Source organism: Crotalus tigris, unplaced genomic scaffold (genome assembly GCF_016545835.1).
Source record: "Crotalus tigris isolate CLP2741 ecotype Arizona unplaced genomic scaffold, ASM1654583v1 scf7180000018670.1062102, whole genome shotgun sequence".
In the NCBI taxonomy this organism is placed as follows: domain Eukaryota; kingdom Metazoa; phylum Chordata; class Lepidosauria; order Squamata; family Viperidae; genus Crotalus; species Crotalus tigris.
Genome location: NW_024097136.1, coordinates 221,126 through 242,399, shown reverse-complemented (window position 1 = coordinate 242,399; position 21,274 = coordinate 221,126). Strand labels below are relative to the sequence as shown.

The 21,274-nt window shown below is 45.3% G+C and overlaps 1 protein-coding gene across 1 annotated transcript in view; it reads right to left on the bottom strand.

Moving 5' to 3' along the window:
* Positions 1-20,608, bottom strand: part of SLC38A1 (solute carrier family 38 member 1) — a 196,640-nt gene extending 176,032 nt beyond the window's left edge. Inside the window, exon 1 of the mRNA XM_039355308.1 lies at positions 20,140-20,608. The gene's annotated coding sequence lies outside the window, so the exon portion shown is untranslated. The remainder of the gene's footprint in view (positions 1-20,139) is intronic.
* Positions 20,609-21,274: the final 666 nt, after the last annotated feature.

Below are 21,274 nucleotides of genomic sequence, written 5' to 3'. Positions count from 1 at the left end.
AATGCAATCAAGAGGAGAAAGACTTTACCTTCTTTTCAGATAGACACCAATCCTTTTCAAGAATTGACTTCTTCTTGATTACAACGGACTTATATAATAGAGTAAAGAATGTCAAGATTTTCCCTAGGTCTTTGACGGATCATAGTCCAGTCTGGATGGAGTTGACTCAAGAAAAAGAGGAGAGAAGATCCTGGAGGGTGAATGAGAATCTATTTAGACAAGAAAAAAATGTTCAGAAACTAAAGGAGTGTTTAAAGGATTATTTTGCTTTGAATATGTATAAGGGGACTTCAATGTCAATGGTATGGGATGCAGGGAAAGCATTTATGCGTGGGATTTTGATAAAAATGAATAACTGTCATAAGCAAAAACAGATTCAGAAACGTAAAGAATTGGAAGATGAAATTAAATTAAAAGAAAAGTCTTTGATTTTAAATCCTTCTGATGAAAGTATTAAAGAATCCTTAAAGTTGTTAAGAACACAATTTAATATGTTGTTAGCAGATCAAGCTGCAACCAATTTATTGTTTATGAAACAAAACACATTCTGTAATGCTAACAAGCCAGGGAGATGGTTGGCTTATCAATTGAGAAAGAAACAGAGACAGAGAACAATAGATAAAATAAATTACAAGGGTAAATTAGTTTCTCAGAAGGAACTGATTAAGAAATCTTTTTTGGATTATTATCAAAAATTATATAAATCTACTAATGTGCAAATTTTAGAGATAAATAAATACCTAAGCAAGGTTAGTTTCCCCAAATTGACAGAGGATCAGAAACATGAAGTTAATGGTTCAATTACTAAGGAGGAAATTTCGTTAGCAATTCAACAATTGAAACCAGGGAAAGCACCGGGTACGGATGGGTTAACAGCTGTTTACTATAAAGCCTTAATGGAGGAGATGACTCAACCATTAGGTGATCTTTTTAATGGTATTTTACAGGGTCAAGAGATTCCTCCCTCATGGCGTACTGCTTTTATATCATTGATTCCAAAGGAAGATCAAGATCTTATTTTACCAAAGAATTATAGGCCTATATCTCTTTTAAATGTGGATTATAAGATATTTGTAAAAATCTTAGTAAATAGGCTTATGAGGGTTGTGCACCACCTTGTGCATAAAGATCAATCTGGGTTCATAACTGGAAGGTACATGAAAAATAATGTCAGACAAATTATTAATTTATTAGAATATCTAGATAAAAACCACCAAGTTCCTGCAGGGCTGATATTTTTAGATGCTGAAAAAGCCTTTGATCAATTGAATTGGCATTTTATGTTAAGAGTAATGGAAGAGATGAATTTTGGTGAAAAGATATTGCAAGCTCTTATGGTAATATATCAAAAACAAACGGCACAACTTATCGTTAATGGAGGCTTGTCAGAGGTTTTTACAATAGAGAAAGGTACTAGACAGGGTTGCCCACTATCACCGTTGCTGTTTGTCTTAACACTGGAAATACTGTTGATCAAAATTCGAGAGTCACAGGAAATTAAAGGAATAGAAGTTAATAAAAAAGAGTATAAGTTAAGAGCCTTTGCGGATGACTTGGTCATTACTTTGTCGCAACCTACTTATTCTGTAGTAAAATTATTACAGCTGATTCATAATTATGGTTTGGTTTCGGGTTTTAAGATTAATGTTAATAAGACTAAAATTCTACCTAAAAATATGACTAGTCGGGAGAAGCAGACTTTGGTTAATTTGACGGGTTTTGAAATTGTTAATAAGGTAAAATATTTGGGGGTGATGTTATCTGTTTCTAATGCAAAATTATTTAAAAATAATTATGAAAGGTTGTGGGTTAGGGTACAGAGAGACTTGAAGAATTGGGAAAAGTTGCAATTATCCCTCATGGGAAGAATTGCAGTGATAAAAATGAATATTCTACCCAAGTTTCTCTTTTTGTTCCAAATGATACCGATTTTGAAGAATGAGATCAATTTAACTGAGTGGCAGAAAGGCCTTAATAAATTTATTTGGGCAGGGAAAAAGCCAAGGGTTAAGTTTAAAATTATGCAAGATTTCCGTGAGAGGGGAGGACTCAAGGTGCCGAATTTGAAATTATATTATGATGCGGTGGTTTTAACATTAGTTAGTGACTGGGTAAATTTGACAAATTCTGATATACTCCACTTAGAGGGATGGAATTTACTTTTTGGGTGGCATGCCTATTTAATATTTAATAAAAAAATGGATTGGGTTTTTAAATCTCATATCTTAAGAACTTCTTTACTTAGGATTTGGAGAAAATATTATAAAAGTGATTTCAAAGTACCATTATGGGCTATACCTTGGCATGCGATAGAAGGAATAAAAAGAGGGGTTAAAATGGATATGGTGTCTTATAGACAGTTACTTAAATGGGATGGACAAAACTGGCAGTTAAAATCACGGAAAGAGTTAGCACAAGAAAATATCATTTATTCTTGGTTCCAATATAGGCAATTATCAGATAGATGGAAGATGGACTGTAAGGTGGGTTTTCTCAGAGAAGATGAAAATCTTATCAAGCAAGTGAAGGATCAAAGACAAACCCACATTAAGAGAATTTATGGGGTTTTAGTTGAATTGGATTCAGAAACGGAACTAATTAAAGATTGTATGATTAGATGGGTGCAGAATTTTGGCGAGCCAGTTCCATTGGACACCTGGGAAACCATTTGGGTGAGAAATATCAAATTTACACAAGCACAGAACTTAAGGGAGAATTTTTATAAAATGTTTTATAGATGGCACCTTGATCCACAAAAAATGTCTTTTATGTACCCTGACTTACAACCTAAATGTTGGAGATGTGGTTGTATGGACGCTACTTATTATCATATTTGGTGGTCGTGCAGAGAGATAAAAGCATTCTGGATTAAGATATGGTGGAATATCCAGAGAATTTTTAAAAGGAGGGTAAAATTTACTCCACAATTATTTTTGTTAGGTATAGTTATTGATTGTGATACAAAGGAGGTTATATTGATGTTAAATTTGATTACAGCTGCGAGGCTGTTAGTAGGACAATATTGGAAGAAGGAATCTTTGCCTACATTGCAGGAATGGTTTCTTAAAGTGTCTCATTTGGCGGAAATGGCAAAGATTTCGGCTTTCTTAAAGGGACAAACGCAAGAGAAATTTCTTGCTGTTTGGGATAAATGGATAAAATTCATACAATTTAAATTTGATATAAAAAATACTATATAGCTTTTTCATAATTTTTAACTCTCTCTCTATATATATATATTCTATTTTATATTCTCTTTTTTTATAAATATAAATTTTTTAACTCTTTTTTAATTAAGCCTATATTCTGCTCTGGGAAGCCCTGGGGGGGAAGGGGGGGTTTGGGTAGGGGTGGGGGAAGGGGGGTTTTGTTGGGTAATGTTTGTTTTTTATTTGTATATGTTGTTTTTTTGTTTTTGTACTGTCTTTTATTTTCTGTAAAATTTATAAAACTTTTTAATAATAATAATAAAAAAAGAGTTAGTTTCTCTTTTCTTATACATGGGGGTTTTGTTTTTATTATCCCCTTATTTTATTTTGCTATAAGAAGTGCTTTTTTAAAAAAAGGTGGAAAATGGCTTCAAAACGCCCTGGAATTTCTTCTCTTCCTAAAGGCTCAATTTCTTCTCCAATTATCCAGACTGTTCAGCAATCAAAGCCTAAGTCTCCTCCACTCTCCCCCCCATCTCAGACTCTCACACTTAAAGATATACAGGATGTTTTACAGGATGCTTTGGAGAAAACTGCACAAAAGATTAAACATGAGACAGCAGAGCTTTTGGAGCAGAAAAATAATGAGATGAGGGAAGATATTGTGTTGGCTCTCCCAGGACTTGCAGCTCATGTAGAACACCTCGACAACCATGTGGATGAGGTGGTTGGAAGTGTTGGAAGTGTTGAAAAGTTAGAGGATAGAGTTGAAAAAGTTGAAAATAATGTTGATGCAGCACAGAATGAAATTATAATGTCACAATACAGACATATGGAATATACTTTGAGAATAAGAGGGTTGAAGGAGAATGTTCAAGAGAATTTGAAAGAAGAAATTGCAGCAGAATTAGCCTCCATTTTGGGATGTGAATTTGAAAAAATGTTGAAAGAGATAGAAAATTTTTTTAGAGTTAATTCATGGATTGCGAGGCAGAGGAATTTACCAAGAGATGTGGTTATTTATTTTTCAAGAAAATCACTTCGTAATGAAATTATACAGGCTTTTTATAAGCAAAGATTTCCAATTGCAGCTCAAGATGTTATAATTTTAAAAGAAATACCTCCAAAAATTCTTAGAAAAAGAAAGAATTTTGCTTTTTTGGCTGAGGAGCTTAAGAAATGACAGATTTAATTCAGATGGGATGTACCTGTTCGAATAGTGGTGAATTATGTTGGTACATGTTATAGACTTAACACAATTTTAAAAGCAAGAGATTTTTATGTTTCTGTTTTGAAGGCAGGTGCACCACAGTCTCCACGATCTAAAAGAAATGAAGGCAAGTTTGAAGGACAGTTGGCTGTAGGAGCTATATCATTAGTAGGAGAAGAATTGTTGGTTGAATCTATGCAGCAGAGTTTGGAGATAAAAGAAGACCCAAAGGAACAGAGAACGACTCGTGCAGCCCATAAACGTAGAGAAAAAGAACAACAAAAGGTAGAGGTTGGAGTTACAACACAAGTGGCTACCTCCGAGCCAGTGGGAGGAACAAGACCAAAGAGGTCATCGACTGCAGACTTACATGCAGTGTTCCGAAGGCTTCAAGTTACTAAAGATGGCAAAGTTCCTGACATGGAATGTTAATGGTTTGAATTCACCACAGAAAAGAAAGAAAATATTTCATTATTTGAAACAACACAAGAATGATGTTATATGTTTGCAAGAGACTCATATTGTATTAAAGGACCAAAAGTATTTGATTAACTCTCGGCTGGGAGTACATTTTTCAGCCTCTGCTCCACAGAAAAAAAGAGGAGTAGTTATTTATGTGAGGAAAAACTTATCGCCGAAGTTAATTGACTCTGATCCACAAGGAAGATATGTTATTATTGATTTATTATTAAATGGTAAGAGATGTCTTATCATTGGATTATATGCTCCTAATCAACAACAAAAAGACTTTTATAAGATGATACATCAGAAACTAACTCAATTGGATTATAAATCAGTTATTTTGATGGGAGATTGGAATGGTGTTTTAGACTCAAGTAAACACAAGAAGGGTTCTTTCAAATTTTCCAATCATGCAAAACTACCTAAAGCCTTTTTTGATTTGAAGGATGACTTGGAACTTAGAGATATTTGGCGAGAACGGAATATTGAAGAAAGAGACTTCACTTTTTTTTTCAGATAGGCATCAATCGTATTCCAGAATTGACTTTTTTTAATTACTAATGATCTTTTTTCTAGGATGAAGAATGCCAAGATATTTCCAAGAATATTCTCAGATCATAGTCCTGTATGGTTGGAGTTATCTATTGAAGATGTGAATAGAAGGACTTGGAGATTGAATGAAAATTTATTTAGACATGAGGAGAATTTAAAGAAATGTAGAAATTATTTAAAGGAATTTTTTCTTTTAAATATGCATAGGGCACTTCGATGCCAATGGTGTGGGATGCAAGTAAAGCATACATGAAAGGGGTTTTGATCTATATGAACAATGCGTTTAAGCGCAAACAGATGCAGAAATGTAAAGACTTGGAAGAAGAGATTAAATCTGCAAGATTATTGGTAGGGCAAAATTGGAAGAAAAACTCTTTGCCTACTATGGAAGGGTGGATACTTAAGGTGTCTAACAGCAGAAATGGCAAAAATTTCCGCTTATTTGAAGGGTCATTCACAAGAAAAATACATTTCGGTTTGGAGAAGATGGATTGATTATATTCAAAAGAAATATGAGACTGAAAAGTACAATCTTTCTTACGAGCAGATTTTAGGTTATTGTTAATAGTTTAATATGATTGAATTTATACTATTTTAGTGTTATGGTTTAACTCAGTGGTTCTCAACCTTTTCAATGCCGCGACCCCCAACCGGTCGTAAGTCGAGGACTACTCAACCAGTCGTAAGTCGAGGATTACTCAACTGGTGCAGCACCGTTTGCAGAATGGGACTTTTGGCGGGCTCAGCAGGGCAGAGACAGCCTGGACAATTCCTATTGGCTTTTGAAAGTCAATAGAATTAGACTCTATTCAAGAGAGTCTATTCTATTGGCTTTCAAAAGCCAATAGAATAAAAGGGAGTAGCACAGCTAAGGAAAAGGGGAAAAAAATGGCGGACTGCGTTGTTCGGCGACCCCCGTGAAATGGTCGTTTTACCCCAAATGGGGTCCTGACCCACAGGTTGAGAACCACTGGTTTAACTGTATTTTTATTTTTATTTTTAATTTGTTAATATTTGTTTTGAAAAAGGAGTTAAAGTATGTTATGGGTTTGATTGTTAGTAGAGTTGGGTAATGTTATTTAGATTATGATTGTTTATTTGTAACCCTATAATCAGCTCTGGGAAGTGGGGGAGGGGGGAGGGGTGGGAGGGTTTTGGGTTATATATTGTAAAAAATTTTTAAAACTTTTAATAAAAAATGTGGCAAGAAAAGTCGTAAAATTGGGCAAAACTCATTTAACAAATTTCTCCTTTTATATCCTCTTCTCTCCCCTCTCCTTTTATATCCTCTCCTCTCTCCCCCTCCTCCTTTTATATCAAGGGTATCAAACTTGATTTCATTGAGGGCCGCATCAGCATTATATTTACATCGAGGGGGGGCATGGCCAGGGACCATGGCCAGCTCAACATCACTCAGGCCAGGGGCGCCTGTGGGGGGGCGATCTGGGAGTCTCTGGTGAAGGGGGGTGGGACTGGGGTGGGCGCCAGGGCATGGTCCACCAGAGGAGCCTGGCCATCCCTCTTGGGCCACATGGGGACTCCCGGACGGTGATGCAAGCTGCCAGGAGCTCTGGGCAGCAGAGGGCAAGCGCCCAGCCCGGACTTTGAGCTCCTGGGGCACCAGGACCCTGCAGCCCAACCCAGTCCAGCCCCACTTCCGCAGCTGCGCTTACCTCCTCCTCGAGGCTGCTGCTGCTGTGCTTGCTCTCCTTGGCCAGGTTGCTCATGATGGGTGCAGGAGGGAAAAGTGCATGGGTCAGAGGGAGGCCCACTCCTTCTCCATGTAAAGAGACCCGGCTTTGTAACCAAAGCATCCGTAGCAATAGGATGGGAGACCACCAGGATAGGTGGTCCTTCCTCCATCCCTACCCTCCTTTCTTCCCTGCCTCCCTCCTTTTCATTCTCATCTCCTTCCTTCCTGTTCCCATCCCTCCCTGCCTCTCATTCCTATCTCCTTCCGTCAGTCATTTCCCTTCCTCCTTCCCTGCCTCCCTTTCTCATTCCCATCTACTTCCTTCCTGTTTCCCTCCCTCCGTCCTTCCCTGCCTCCTTTTCTGATTCCCTTCCCTTCCTTTGTTTCCCTCCCTCTTTCCCTGCCTCCCTCTCTCATTCCCATCTCTCTCCTTCCTTCCTTCCTTCCTTCCTTCCCTCCCTCCCTCCCTCCATGTCCAGGAAGAAACAAGGGGAGGGGGAGAGGTTGCCATAGCTTGAAAGGCCACTGTAAATTCCTGGACAAGAGCCACACAGCCTTAAGAGCAGTGGTGGGAAGATATTTGTGATGAGGGAGGGAGAAAAACAGGGAGGAAACACAGCTGGGGATGGGTCGCCCTCCATGAGGAATGAGGAAAGGCACCATCCCCTGGAGGAAATCAGCAAATGGTCCTCGCCCACTTCATACACCCAGCTCCGTGGGCTCTGGGGGAGGGGGCGCCACAAGTGGAGTGAGAGTCCACGTTAGCTGCAGGATGCCACCCATCCCCCAGCCTGCCTGTTTTTGGCAGGGAGCAGTGCGCTCGCTGCCTCCTGTGCACATGCCCAGGCAGGTTTGGCTTCTCACCAGCTTCACCTCGCCCAGCCCAGCTTCTCCGCGTTGTGAGGAGTGTGCCACTGCCTGCTGAAACCAGGCAGGCTGGGGGCTGGGCAGTATCATGCAGGTAACATGGACTCTCACTCTGCTTGCAGCGCCCCCTCCCCCAGAGCCCACGGAGCCGTGTGTGTGAAGTGGGCGAGGGCCAATTACTGGCCACCTCCAGCTGATGGTTCCTTTCTTCATTCCTCATGAAGGTCGACCCCTACCCAGCTGCGTTTCTTGCCTGTTTTTCATTGGTACCTGTGTGCGCGCCTGGCACAGATGGCCGTCACAAAGTTGTAGATTGGCTCCCAGCTGGCCTGTTTTATCTCCTCTCCTCCCTTCCTTCTTTTCTCTTTGGTGCAGGTCCAGTTGACTCCTCCTCCTCCCAAGTCTGTGTCTTTTTTTCCTCTCCCTCTCCCGCCAAAACTGCCTCCTTTATATCCTCTTCTGTCTCTGCCCCCTCCTCCTTTCTCTTCCAGGTGTGCCAGAAATGCCAATCCTGGGGCCTTTGTCCCTCCCCCAGCAGCCCTGCAGCTCCTGATGACTCTTTCATGGCAAGTGCTGTGCTGTGTTGCTTTAGCTCCTTCCCCCCTACATATACCACTGGTTGAAAACCCTGAATTAGGAAACATTTCTTAGCCCAGGTTTATCAGGATATTTTCTGTGAAACACTTAAAGGAGTTTAGGGGCCCAGACATTGCGAGCATGTACCCGTTCTGATTGGGAAGGAGGGAAATGCTTCCGTGCCACTAATGTATTGTACTTTCTCTTTATACTTTCTAGAACAGGGGTCCCCAACCCCCAGTCCGTGGACTGGTCCCAGTCCACGGCATGCCAGCAACTGGTCCGTACAAAGCCCCATCCACGGGATGCGGGCAGTACACAAAACCATGCTCCCTCTGGTCTGTGGAAAAACTTATCTCCACGTAACTGGTCCCTGGCACCTAAAAGGTTGTTCTAGAGTCTAAGATTTCTAGAGTCTAGAAATCTGTTCTACACTGTTCTAGAGTCTAAGATTTCCTTAACTTCAAAATGCTTCCCCCTTCTATAAGAATAGGCACTGGCGGAGTTGGATTAGCGGGATGAAGAGGAGACACCTTTTCGGGCTACAGTCTCCAGTTTGGCAGATAAAGCAGATTTTGCTAATGTCAAGTCTGCCTCCGTTCAAATCCTAAGAAAGGGAATGGCCCTACATATTTAAATCCCAAGGCAGAGGGGGCCGTTCCCTCACTGTTTCCAGGATGGCTTTGCAGGCCACATGAAACCACTTTGCAGGCCGCATCCGGCCCCCGGGCCTTGTGTTTGACATGTCTGATCTAAATAAACTGCTGAAAACTGAATAACTCAGAATGTATCATTGCTGTTTTTACTCATTTTTCCCCAAAATTCCAGATGGAATACTTCTTTAGGTCAGAAACCATTTTCACTATTTTGATTCTTACCTTTATGACTAACAATGTAATCTGACCATGTCAACATAGAATTAGATGCTTTTCAGATAATGTTATATGACAGCATTTAGTCTGGCAAGAAACTTTAATTGCAGGGACAAAGAAAATTGAAGGTGAAGGTTCGTTCAAAGACAAAGAAAATTCAAATATTAGATCTATCTTCAAATGGTAGATTTAGACTCAGTCTAAATAGAAATATAAACATTTTAAAGGATGGGGCAGAAAAAGATCATTTTAAAAAGGCACTTCTAGAAATATTATTCTTATCCTGTTAGCAATAACCATTATATATATATTTATTGAATTACATTTAATGAAAGAGAAGAAATATTTTGGCAAGGTTGCAGAATGGATGAGTCTGGGAACATGTCAATTGTTATGCTGTTCTCTGTACTTAAAGAAATGTCTTTGTTCTTTTAGTGGATTAGATAATATGTCTTAGTTTAGCTCCAGGAAGTTATGAGAAAAGAAAGATGTATTTATTTTATTAAATTTGTTGTAGCCATCCTGTTTGGACATTGTAGTGATAGATTCCCAACCAAGATCACTCTTCAATGTCAGAAAACAATAGAAATAGGTGACTAAGCAATTTAACAAAAAGTGGGTTCTACTGAAGAAGGAATACTCTTGCTATCCTACATACTGTGTCATTATGTTATATTTACATTTCGGAGTAAACACTGTATGAGTAAATGACCAGTTCCAAGCCTGTATTTGTCAACAGCAGAAGAGCAAAGTTGGGCCTCAAAGCAGAAAAGACTGGCAGATGGGAAGGACAAGCATTAAATTTCTATGAGGGTGAAGGTTCGTTCTCCCGAGCTTCTGGGTTGGTTTCTGAACATTTCGTTACCAGGCTAGGTAACATCTTCATAGAGTTTAGGGGATTTCAATGTTCTTCCGTTTATAAGGGCTTTATGTGTGGGTGTGTTAAGTGAGGGTCTGTGCTAGGTCTTGTGATGGGTCAGGTGTGAGCCATCAGTGAGTCTTGTGATGGGTCTTATGATGGGGAGGTTACATCAGGTCAGGTCATTGGGAGGTGAACTGCTGCTGGGAGGAGGGTCTTGCGTGGGTTGGTTGAGAGTCAGTGCTGTCTCTGGTTGGTTGTGTGGCTGATTTTGAATTTTGAGGGGTTTGTAGGCTGGTTATAGATCGATGTGTCTGTTGATGGAATTGCTTGTGGAGTGCCAGGCTTCGATGAATCATGAGTGTGGCAGGTGGTAGCAGGGCTGATTTTTATGTTGCTCCAATCAACCTGGTTTTCAGTGAATCCGCTGTCGTCCGTAGGTAAGATCAAGAGGAACGCCGGTACACGCTGAAACTCATCGACTGCTTTATTGTGTAGATGAGACAAAGTCAGCACTGGGAGTGGTTTTCTCCCAGTGCATTATATCTATTTGCCCCACCCTGTGCTCCCACCCCCAGTTCCAAACCAACATCCATTCAAATTGAATATATGCCCCACCCTTTCCCTGTGCTTTCCCTTTCCCCGACGGAGCCCCGCCCCCGCGTCCCTCTGTTCGTGCGTCCGGTCCACGCGTCAGTTGCCCGCCGCCAAACTCTCCCTGCCAAATGTCCTGCCTGTTGGGTGAATCTCCCCCACCCCTTGCACACGCTGGGTTCGCCTGCAGAGGAGTCACGTTCTTGTTCTGCGGTGACACGCCCGCCGTCATCCGACTCGCCGGCAACAGCTGACGCCCGGGGAATCCCGGGCTTGCCGGCAACACGTGGGCCTCGGGTGCTTCTGGACCCATTAACGGGCCGGTGCTCGTCGGCGTTTGCGCATTGGCTCGTAGAGACGTGTCAAAGGTATAGGCCTGCCCGGTTCGGCCGTGAGTTGTGGTGGTGTGCGGCTCGGCAGCTTCCGGGGTTGGTGGGCTGTCGTCTGCTCTCCCCTGTCCCCGTTTGCATGGCAAGCCTTTGGGGGCTTGACATGCCTCCCCTTCTACCATGTTCCCTCCTGGAAAAGAGAGGAAAGGGTTGGAATTCACAGCATTACACCCGTTTTGCCCTGGTTTCCCCGGACATTTACGGTGGAATGCTCGGATTAGTTTAGGTGCGTTTGTATCCCCCTCCTCTACCCAGGTTGCATCCGAGAGTGGATATCCCTTCCACCATAGGAGGTATTGGAGCTTACCATACCGCCTTCGAGATTCCAGGACCTCCTGTACCTCATAGTGGGAGCCCGAGATTGGCCCTGGTGCCCCGTCAGTGTAGGGACTTCTATGTGCCGGTTTGAGGAGGCTACTATGGAACACAGGGTGGACCTTTCCTAAGGAGGTGGGTAACCGTAACTGGACTGTGACTGGGTTGATCACTTTGGTTATCTGGAAGGGACCTACATACTTCGGACTCAGTTTTTTGCACGGCACCTGTAACCGAAGATATTTGGTGGCTAAATACATCCAGTCTCCCACCTTGAATGGTTTATGCTCTGCCCTTTTCTTGTCTGCTTGGACTTTGGCAGCTGCCTCGGCCTTCCTCCGTGCTACCTTCACCCGTTCCCATAACCCTGTGACCCGGGAGTACCATGTCTGAGGGGGTCTGTCCACTGTCCACCTCTGGTGACCATTCGGGAATGGGGTTAAACTCCACACCATATACTATTTTGAACGGGGTATACCCTGTACTGTTGTGGATGGTGTTATTATAGGCCACCTCAGCAAATGGTAGGAGGTCCACCCAGTCTGTTTGCTGAAATGACACATAACTCCGAAGGTATCTTTCCACCATGGCGTTTGCTCTTTCTGCCGCCCCGTTGGTGCTAGGATGGTACGCTGAGCTTAGCGCCTGGGATGATCCTAGTAGACGAACGAACTCCCTCCAAAACCGTGCGGTAAATTGTACCCCTCTGTCTGATATAATTCTCCTGGGTGTGCCATGGAGCCGATAGATGTGTTGAATGAACAGTCATGACAAACGCCGTGCCGATGGCAGGCCTCTACATGGAGTAAAATGCGCTTGTTTGGAGAACAGGTCTATCACTGTCCAGATCACGTTGTAGCCCCGGTTGTCGGGTAGTTCTACTATGAAATCCATGGCAATCTCTTCCCAGGGCCGGGATGGATTGGCCATTGTCTGTAACAACCCCATGGGTTTTCCTATCCGGGGCTTCGCACTGGCACACACATGGCACTCTTTTACGTATTGTTCTACATCTACTTTCAGTCTGGGCCACCAAAATTGCCGCCATAATAAGTGTAAGGTCTTTAAATACCCAAAATGGCCCGCCTGTTTAGCATCGTGGCACCTCCGAAGAACGGATGTACATAGGCTTTCGGGCACATACACCTTATCGCCTTTCCACGCCATGCCGTCCCGATTGGTCAACCACCCTGGATGCTCATTTGCCCATTTATCCGTCAGCAGGGCAGCCCTAATGGCATCTAACTCATTCACTTGAGACCTGTGCCTTACACTATTGGTCATCTCCTGCCGGGGGAGGGGCATTAGTGCCTGTATGACCTCCTCCCGTTTACTATGATACTGTGGCATCCGCGACAATGCGTTGGCCAGAAAGTTTTTCCCTCCTGGCACATACCTCAGCACGAACTTAAACCGGCTGAAGTATTGGGCCCATCGGACATGTTTGGGGGTTAAGCGCCTTGGGGATTGTAGTGCCTCCAGGTTCTTGTGGTCTGTCCACACCTCAAAAGGCAGCCCGGCCCCTTCTAAAAAATGTCGCCATGTTGTCAAAGCCCATCGGATCGCGAAGGCCTCCTTCTCCCAGATGGCCCAGCTGCATTCGGCCGATGTGAATTTTCGCGAAGTATAGGCGCATGGCTGTAATGCCCCACTATTGTTCTTCTGCAAAAGCACTGCCCCCACTGCCACATCGCTAGCGTCCACCTGTACCACAAAAGGGACACTCGGGTCTGGGTGGCGCAGCACGGGCTCTTTAGGGAATAACGTTTTCAACGCCTCAAACGCCTTTTGGCAGTTCATGGTCCATTCTAACTGTTGGCTTGGGCGGGGTTTCCCCGTAAGATGTTTTGTCTGTAAGAGCTCTGTGAGGGGATGAACCACGGTGGCAAACGATGGAATGAATTGGCGGTAAAAATTCGCGAATCCGAGGAAACTCTGCAGCTGGCGCCTGGTCTTGGGGGCTTGCCAGTCCAGTACCGCTTGCACCTTGCTCGGATCCATTTCCACCCTGTTCCCCAAAATACGATACCCCAGGTAATCTAGTCGCTCTCGGTGAAACTCGCACTTAGATAATTTCACATAAAGCTGGGCATCGAGAAGCTTCTGTAACACTTGCCTCACAAGACTGATATGTTCCTCCCTTGTTGTAGTATATATTAAAATATCATCTAGGTACACAAGGACCCCGCGATATAAGTGTTCATGCAACACCTGATTGATTAACTGCATGAACACCGCAGGGGCCCCTTGCAACCCGAATTGCATGACGCGAAACTGGAAACTACCTAACGGGCAATTAAACACCGTTTTCCACTCGTCGCCAGCCTTAATTCGTACCCTATAGTAAGCTTCTCGTAGGTCTAACTTGGTGAATATGCGGCCCGTTCCTAAATGTGCCAATAAATCCTTCATAAGGGGAAGGGGGTATAAATGCTCGACGCACACTGCGTTTAACCCTCGGAAATCGACACACAGGCGCAATGAGCCATCCTTCTTTTCCTTGAAGAGCACGGGGGCCGCTATCCAGGAACGAGCTGGTTGGATGAACCCTCGTGCTAAATTTTGATCAATATATCTACGGAGTTCTTGCACTTCCGTCGATGTCATAGCGTACATCCGGGGTTTGGGGAGTTTAACCCCCGGCAGTAGTTCAATAGCACAATCTGTTGACCGGTGAGGGGGCAGTTGATTGCAATCCTCCTCGCTGAAGACAGTCGCTAAATCCCTGTATTCCTCAGGGTATGGCAGTTCCCCCTCCCTCTCCTGGAGTTGCGCCGTTACCCCTGGGACATCAGGGACCTGATCTCCATTACCGCCATCCACTGGCATTGGGCCTCTCCCAAGACACACTTTACGGTACCCCCCTTCCCACCATATAGTGGGGGTCCATTTATCCAGCCAAGCCAAACCCAGTATGACAGTCTCCGTCATAATGGGCACCACGATGAAACGTAGTACTTCCCAATGATCTCCCAGGTCCATGCGTACTCGTTCGGTAACATGAGTCGCGGGGACCCCTCCCAACAGCGACCCATCCACCTGCTCAAACCAGATAGGTTGTGTTAGTTTATATATCCGGAACCCACTGTCCACCACTACTTTTCTACTGATCAGACATCGTGTGCATCCGATGTCCAGTAAAGCCTGACACGCCCTCTGTACGCCTGTTACCGGGCTCGTTAGGACTATGGGAAGAACAAATGGCCTAATGGGGTCACTCACCATTGGATCGGCAGGTCCATCGTCAGGGCTGTCCTCCTCGTCCCCCCCCCCTGATAGCGTGCCACTGCCGTAGGCTCTGGAGTGGCCGGGGATCCTCTTCTCACGCCCGGGGTTGTTTGCTAGGTGGCAGATCTCGAACCCTCCGTGGCCTTCTTCATGGGTGTAGCTCTACCAATTGTTGCGGCCTTACGGGGACTAGGCGCTGGGCATTCGGCTGCTCGATGGCCCGGCCGGTTGCAGCGGAAACACCGAAAGATGGTTTCTCCAGCTGCCCCAGACGACTTGGGTGTTGCTCGTGGCTGGTCTTGACTTCCCTCGCGAGGCCTATCCCCGGGACGCCGTGGCCGCAGGATGTCCCCTACTCCTCGATGCACCTCTTTCAGGCCTGCCTCAAGTTCGACCATCACCTTGAACCAGTCTCGAAGTCTGTTGGGCACTCCCCGATACATGCAAGCTTGCCGTAGGTCGTGGTCTAGGCCGGCTCGAAAATAATGTACCAGCAACCGCTCCGGCCATGAAGAATGCAAACGGCCGGCTAACCTCTGGAAGTCCCGCACATATTCAATAGCCGGGCGCTTCCCTTGCTGTAGCGCTAGAAGGTCTGCCTTGGCTCTCTGTGCTCGGGTAGGATCTTCGAATCTCCCATGCAAAGCGTCCAAGAACAGCCCCGCACTCCCCAGCTCACGAGCATGTTCGCTATACAGGATGGCCGCCCATGCGGCCGCCTCTCCGCGCAGGGCAGCAGTAATTGCACCGACCATAGCCCATTGGGAGATGTATAATTGTGCAAACTGATCCAGGTGGCTTATGGCCTGGCCCAGGAACATCGCCAGATGATCAGGGTCACCGTCAAACATGACAGGAATAAGAGGGGTCCATGGGGGTTGGCCTGGCATGATGTTAGCATATCCGGCCGCAAGGCCCTGCTGCTCCACACCCCCTGTCAGTACAGGACCTCTCGCCGCATTCCTGGGACCAGCCGGCTGGGTTGGATGCGGCTGACCCGGCGGGCTACTCGAAGGGGGACCCCTGACGGCTGGCCTACCTGCTGGATGCAGCAACCGCAGCCGCGGACTGCTTAGGCGAAACCTGGACGACGGGGTGCGCCCTGCGGAGTCCTCTTCCGATTGCCACATATTGGAAGCGCCCCTATAGCTCTCTTCACCAAACCGGTGGCGCAATATCTCCATTGTCTCCTGGCCTGGAGCCGTGGAATAGCTCCAGTCCTCGTCATCCTCTGTAGTGACACGTCTCTCCCTCCATCCCGAATGGGCTTCGACTTGGGCGTCGGAAGCTGTTCGGTCTGCATTCCGGTCAACGCCGGGCTTTGCCACCACTCCTCCTGCGGCTTGGCAGCCCCTACCTCCCCCACGCCGAGTCCCGGGTTTGCAGGCAATAGCAGCTTTGGCCGCACCACAGGCTGCTCAGCTGCTGGCTCTGGCACCGGAATGGTCTCCGCAGCCCCGTCAGCCTCCACCTCCCCCTCGACCAGTGAAGCACCCTGTGTGCCTTCTGCCATACCTTCTTCCGCCACAGCGCACGGAAAGCTGAAGGAAGAAAAGTTTGGTGAGTGCTGACTTTCTTTCAGTGAATCCGCTGTCGTCCGTAGGTAAGATCAAGAGGAACGCCGGTACACGCTGAAACTCATCGACTGCTTTATTGTGTAGATGAGACAAAGTCAGCACTGGGAGTGGTTTTCTCCCAGTGCATTATATCTATTTGCCCCACCCTGTGCTCCCACCCCCAGTTCCAAACCAACATCCGTTCAAATTGAATATATGCCCCACCCTTTCCCTGTGCTTTCCCTTTCCCCGACGGAGCCCCGCCCCCGCGTCCCTCTGTTCGTGCGTCCGGTCCGCGCGTCAGTTGCCCGCCGCCAAATTCTCCCTGCCAAATGTCCTGCCTGTTGGGTGAATCTCCCCCACCCCTTGCACACGCTGGTTCGCCTGCAGAGGAGTCGTGTTCTTGTTCTGCGGTGACACGCCCGCCGTCATCCGACTCGCCGGCAACAGCTGACGCCCGGGGAATCCCGGGCTTGCCGGCAACACGTGGGCCTTGGGTGCTTCCGGACCCATTAACGGGCCGGTGCTCGTCGGCGTTTGCGCGTTGGCTCGTAGAGACGTGTCAAAGGTATAGGCCTGCCCGGTTCGGCCGTGAGTTGTGGCGGTGTGCGGCTCGGCAGCTTCCGGGGTTGGTGGGCTGTCGTCTGCTCTCCCCTGTCCCCGTTTGCATGGCAAGCCTTTGGGGGCTTGACACTGGTGCTGTTTGATATTGGTATGGGTAGAGATTAAGGATTTGGGATCATGGCATTTGACTGGCAGCCGGTGTTCGTGGATCCGTTTTTAATTGATGTGTTTGTCCCATGTAGAATTGGTTGCAATGATTACAGGTGATTTTGTAGATTGCAAAATCTTGTCTTTGGTTCTGAATAATTCCTGATGGAGTGTGGCTGTGGTTTTGTGGGCTATTGCTATTGCTAGGCGTTGGGGAATTCTGGCTGTCATTTCTGACCTGATGTAACCTCATCACAAATCTATCACAAGATTCACTGACGACTCACACCTGACCCATCGCAGACCCTCACTTGACATACCCATACCTGAAGCCCTTATAAACAGAAGAATGCTGACATCCCTAAACCAGTGGTGGCGAACCTATGGCATGCATGCCATAGGCGGCTCACAGAGCCCTATCTTTGGGCACACCCACTGTTGCCCCAGCCCCGCCTCCCCCCATGGCCCCCTCCTCACCAGCAGTCCCCTGGAGGAGAGTCGCCCCTGGGCGCGGCCTGCGCAGAGCAACACAGCCAAGGACATAGGAGGGGAGCAGGGACAAGACTCTGCCCTCGTGCCCTGTCGCATGTAGATGATGCTGCAGGGCACAGGCGGAGGGCATGACCACCATGGCACTGCAGGACTGTCTGGGAGATCTGCTGCGGCAGGCCATGGAGATGGTAGGTGCCCCTGTGGACAGGCGGGTAGGACGGGATGGAGTGGGGTGGTTTTTGGGCACTCAGTGTCTAAAACGTTTGCCATCACTGCCCTAAATTCTGCTGAAGATATTACTGAACCTGTTAACAAAACATTCAGAAATCAACCCACAAGCTTAGAACATTCACCCTCATCCTACATCCAAGCCACAGATATTCACCACTATTAAATTTCTATCTCCAATGCAAATTTCTCATTTCCCCAATTGGAATCATTTTCAACTGTAAAGTCACATGTCCTTTCTCCTGAAATCTTTACAATAACTAGATAAAGTGGACCGATGTTATTATATACCTACTGGATGAGAAAGGAGTCTGAGACATTGGCACCCTAAATATCATTGAACTTTGAATCTGATTTGAAGCTATGTTTTCACTTAAAAATAAGTGACCATGAGGATTCCCATGTAACAATATAATAAAAGGTAAAGCCTTCCATAAGTTAAATTTGATTCTTAATACCTATATATCCATATTACTTTACTGGCAACAAAAACTATGAAAGCGGTTTCTCACTGCCTTCCCCCCAGCTTCTTAGTCTAAACTTCAAATCAAACATTTCCTGGAACTAATCCAGATCTGCCTCTGACTTTTTTTTAAAAGATCAACCAACTGCCCACACTTGCCAAGACAATTAGTAAATTGTACAAGTTCCTTATTGTACTTCCTCAGGCAGTTGAAAATGTCTTAACGAATTATGATCATTCAGGGTTGGTTGAATGTCCCAGTCTTTATGCACACATGTACAGCATGTACATTAAAAATAATTTCAACAAGCAAACAGGGCTCAAAATATTTCTGTTACTTCAAAAACACTTTATCAAAAAGCAAAATGTAATTAACATCCACAAAGGTAATACATTTCAGTCCAATTAAAGGCAATGGCAAAAAAAATAAAGAGTAAGCAAAAACATGAAAGTAGAAACAACAAAATGGGGCAGAGGAAAATCTAATATCTGGCATGATTAAATGGTTTATATATACATTAGATATAAAGGTCATGATGATTGTGCTATTAATAATTTTCATGTGCAATTTCCCTTTTCCTCGTAATTGATGGCAATAAATGAAACCAACAGATTCTAATTCTGCCTTGCACACAAATGAAACAAATGTTCTGAAATATGAGGTCTGTAAAAACCATGAAATAAAATAATAGATTCTTTCTGAAACAAAGATAAGAAAAGATGCCAAGTCTCTTATGCATACTGGGGCTAGGCCTACATTCCTAGCATATCACAACTCCTGGTGAAGTAACTTGGGGGAAAAGAACCAGAAATAAATGTCAGTTATTTATTTCTATTAACTGATACCTAAACTTGAAAAAACTTTACAGAATCTGTAAAGCATCAGTTATGTTTCAATAGACAACAGACTAGCACCAGGGCTTTAAAATAGACCAAAAAACCATTGGATTTAATGATTTTTTTAAAAAAAAACAATTCAGATTTCAGCAGGACACCCTTCAACGGGAATGGATTAGGCCAAGGTTAGAACAAAGCTTAAATAAAGAAATTCACATTCAAAATGCACACAGTTTTTAGTCAATAGATTGTTTCTTTTTCTTTTAATTAAAGTGCAATTTTAAAAAGAAAAGTATGAAGAGGAGACGGTTCGCAGAAGGACAGAGGCTTTTAGGTAGAAATCTTTCGTAAAAAGATTTCTTCTCCCAGTCTCCAAATGCTGTAAGACTGGTGGTTTCATTTATTTTCCAAGATATATTAAAAGCTCTGCACAGAAGCATCACTCGACTCCTACCCTTAACAGTTCTTTTTAATTGCTCTATCTGAAAGATTTTTTCCAGGGTATCTTTCTCTCTCTCTCGAACGGAAATGACTCGTCAGTCACCCATAATGCTGCTCCGAGCCTTTTTCTTTTAAATAAAGGAGGAAGGGGGAAAAAAAATAACGTGGTTCGCCCGTCTGAAAGTCTAGTGAAACCACCACCCTCAGTGCTCGCGGGAGACGAGGCCCACTTGCGCATTAGGAGCAGGAATATTCCTCTCCCGCTACGCGGCTTTCTCCTCAAGGCAAGGTTGCCCAGGGCAAGGCAACGTCGTATATGTAGGGGTATGGGTCTATACATATGTTGTATATAGTATGTTTAGGTGTGTGTCATGTATGTTTCACTTTGAGAGCGGGCAACTAAATTTCATTTTTGATATGTGCCGTTGTGCCCACAGTAAAAAAAAAAATCACAATAAAGGTTATCTTATCTCGCGCCAGCTTTGCTTCTCTGACGTCCGTCTTCCATGTGGCTGGAGAAAAAAGGCCCGGCACGCTAAGCCTCTTTTCGAGCCGTCAGCCCCGTCAGCCCCCAGGCTTTCTCGTGTTTCGACTCGTGTCTAGAGCGAGGTGGGGAAGAGGCCTTTTCTTCCCCACACAACCTACCTGTAAAGGCGACCGATGCCTTTCTCTCCCTCAGCCAAGAATCCAAACCGCGATGCCTCAGCTGCGTCTCTACCTTGCGCTTTTTTTCTTGAGGCTCCTGTAAGATACCTCGCTCGGGCGCCAGGAGCTCCTGTTGGGTGGGTTTTACTGGACGCGCTGAAGCGAAACGCGGGTAAATATTTTCTCAGTCGTCACCACACTCTGATGTAAGGATCCACGGCTACATTAAAATCTTTCCAGGAAAAGCGTGGCAGATCGCGCTATTGAATGAATGAATGGTCGGCGGCAATTTCATGCGGCGGCACAGCGATCGGCATCCCCTCCTCCCCTTTCTCGACGTCAACCTACGTAGGTGCTCAGCAGAACCAGTAAAGCGATTCATTGACAACTGCACCTGGCTAGCCCAGTTGCCATCCGATGCGTGGCCATGATTTCCGAATTTATTATTTTGTTTGTTTACGTCTAGGGAGCGCTTGCTCGCTCAGTCGGTCGCTTTTCCTCGCGGCTGCTTCCTCCCCGCTTCCTCCAGGACGACTATTCTGCCCGAAATGAATAGGAGGGATTCTGGGCATCTATAGCCGCCGCATCCGCCGGATCAGTTAGGAAGAAAGGCGCCATGACACTGACCCGCAGTCTTGCTTTTCCCCCGGCATTAATGAACAGTCGGCGCGATGATCCAGCTGAGAACAGCTAAAGGGCCTCTTCCTCTCGTTTGGTGGATATAGGAATGGTGTTGATTCCAGGCAGCGTTCACGGGTTCTCTGGTCGGCAGTTAATTGCTTAAAAGGGTTGTTTGGGATCAGGAGGATAACTTGCTGCTCTAAGAGTCTAGGGTTCCAGGTGGGTTGGGAGTACCAACCCTAAAAACTGCTGGCTAGGGACAAAAGCAGTTATAATCCGGCTTCATATGGCAAGACTCTGGGAAATGCTACTGAAATGGCAACACTTGCTGTCCTTTTTTGTTAAAGAAGGGGGGGGAGGAGAAGCATTTTTTTTACAGGCACAGCTATAGGGTTACTTGCAACTTTTTTTTATTAGATTATGCCTATCTGAAATCTGCAGTGATAGGCCTTAGAGAATCGGCTGTTTGTAGATTTTGCTGCTCTGAATGAATCCATGATGAAGGAAATAAAAG